We start from the raw sequence: 2,283 nt of genomic DNA on the forward strand, positions 1-2,283 counted from the left end.
TCTCTGAGCAAAACCCAAAGAAAAAAAATATAAAGGCCTTTCCAGATGGAAAAAAATAAGAGGATAAATGATTGAAAACTACGAAGGAATTGGCACCGATGCCAATTCGGTGAAGTCGAATCAGAAACAGGTGAATTGGAGAAAGAACCAATTGGCCCCACAGAATTTATGCCAAAGCAAATTAACAAACAGTCTTCATCTCTCTCTCTTTCTATATATATACGACCACTATTCTTCTGAACTCCCCAAGCTCAAACGACAGAGAGAAGAACAATGGGTTGGTTGATAAGAGAGAGGAGAGGCCCATCATGGAAACAAGGATGGGCAGAGCAGGCCTTGGCCTCCATAGCTCCTCCGCCAAGGCCTCTGCTTGCTGTTCTTGGAATCTTGGTCATTTTGCTATCTGTGTCATCATATTCAAGCTACAGATCCCAGGTGAAAAGAACAAAGGTCAATTTCAAGATCTTTTTCTTGTTATTACCTCTAGTGTTTGTGTTTGTTGGAAACTCGATTGTTAGATATGGTCGTCTTGTAATCATCACTCCGAGAACAAAGCTCGAGCCGGTATACGTCGCAGAAGGCACCGCTGCCTCACCTTGGGGTGCGGCGGCGTTGCTGGTGGTGTTGTTGGTTTTGATATCTTATCAGCCTTACTTCCACTCTAAATGGTTTCCATCAATATGGAGACCCTATTATTATTAGGCTGTGATGCTTTGGCTTTGCGTTGTTCCCTGCAGTATGTTCCTCTTAATTGCTACCTTCTCAATAATTCCACAAATATGTTGTGAGAGTACTAACTTACACATGCATACTGCTCCTTAATTTGAGAGATTTGAAAGGGGTCTTTGATTCACTTTCGACGTCTTTCTTCTGTTTTAAGCTCCCGTCCTCCTAATAACCAAAAAACGAAACATGTTATTGTTGAGAATTGTTAGGAGAGGAGTCCCACATCAGCTAATTAAGGGGTTGATCGTGGGTTTATAAATAAGGAATACATCTCCATCGGTACGAGGCCTTTTGGGTAAACCAAAAGTAAAGTCACAAAAGATTATGGTTAAAGTGGACAATATCATATCAAATGAAGAGCCGGAGGAAGAAGAATACACGATCACTACATCTAACCAGCCTAGAAGGATTGTCCATTCACAATATTCTTTCATTGTGATATCAGATTAAGTCAGTCTATCTTAATTGCTCACAAATTTGACATTATTGAGAGATCACAGGCATGAGGTAAAAAGGCATATTCATTTAGACAAAAATCTCTCAATCTCTTCGCTATTCGTTTGGAGAGGGGAACGAATCATTCCTTATAAGGGTGGGCTTGAGCAGTTACAAATGGTATCAGAGTCAAACACCGGGTAGAGTCCCAGCGAGGACGCTAGGCCCTCAAGAGGGTGGATTGTGATATCCCACATCGATTGAAGAGGAGAACGAAACATTCCTTATAAGGATATGCAAACCTCTCACTAATAGATGCGTTTTAAAACCGTGAGGGAAAGCCATGACAATATGTAGTAAACTTCAGTTCTGGTTTGTGCTAGGTTTCTCTTTCAGGACCCATGTTTCATATAGATTACAATTGTACTGGAGCAATATGAGCATCTCATTCCTAAAAAATGAAATTGGAAATGGATAGCTATAGTTGATAAATGGATCATATGCACACAGAACTTCAAACTTAGATAAAGAGAACAACAGAGCCTAGGAGTAATAGCTGAAGCAACAAGACAAGAAATTCTTACCTTTCCAGAATCTCCATTGCCACGAGGTGCTTGTGCAGAAGATGCCTTTTCTTTTTCCTTCACTCCTAATCCATAGGTTTTCTAGCCAGATGTGCATCGGTTTAACACCGATGCGCCAGTATGCTTTCTTGAGACTTCCAACTCATGAAAGATTCTACCAATTTCATCGTTTAATTTTTCTAGAATCAACCTCAATCTTTTCCAACTTACTTTCTAAGCCTGCTTTTTGTGCAATCCTTTTCATTATTCGAAGATTGAAGTTCTTCCATATTAGCAAGAAGATTTTCAATCTCTGCACGATTATGCCAGGAAGATTTTCAGAGCTCCTTTCGGATGCTAGCGTTTCTCGTAATCTCTGCATCTCGCAACTCTAGGTCTTGGAATTTCATGTTCTTTCGTTAGATTTTCCAACCTATAATGAACTTCCTGAAGAAACATCCTGAAACTATTTGAAAGCTACAACTACAAAGTTCAAAAAGAAAACATTGAAGAATTTAAAAGATACTGGATCACATACATATAGATCGGTGGTTTTAGC

General features: G+C 39.7%; 1 long non-coding RNA gene across 1 annotated transcript; it reads right to left on the reverse strand.

Moving 5' to 3' along the window:
• Positions 1-309: 309 nt before the first annotated feature.
• LOC111785183 lies at positions 310-2,277 on the reverse strand. Its single transcript, XR_002813630.1, has 4 exons — positions 1,746-2,277; positions 803-891; positions 482-731; positions 310-403 (listed from the first exon to the last, which is right to left on the reverse strand). It is a non-coding gene; the product is annotated as an uncharacterized LOC111785183 (long non-coding RNA).
• Positions 2,278-2,283: the final 6 nt, after the last annotated feature.

Source organism: Cucurbita pepo, unplaced genomic scaffold (assembly GCF_002806865.2).
Source record: "Cucurbita pepo subsp. pepo cultivar mu-cu-16 unplaced genomic scaffold, ASM280686v2 Cp4.1_scaffold000395, whole genome shotgun sequence".
In the NCBI taxonomy this organism is placed as follows: Eukaryota; Viridiplantae; Streptophyta; class Magnoliopsida; order Cucurbitales; family Cucurbitaceae; genus Cucurbita; species Cucurbita pepo.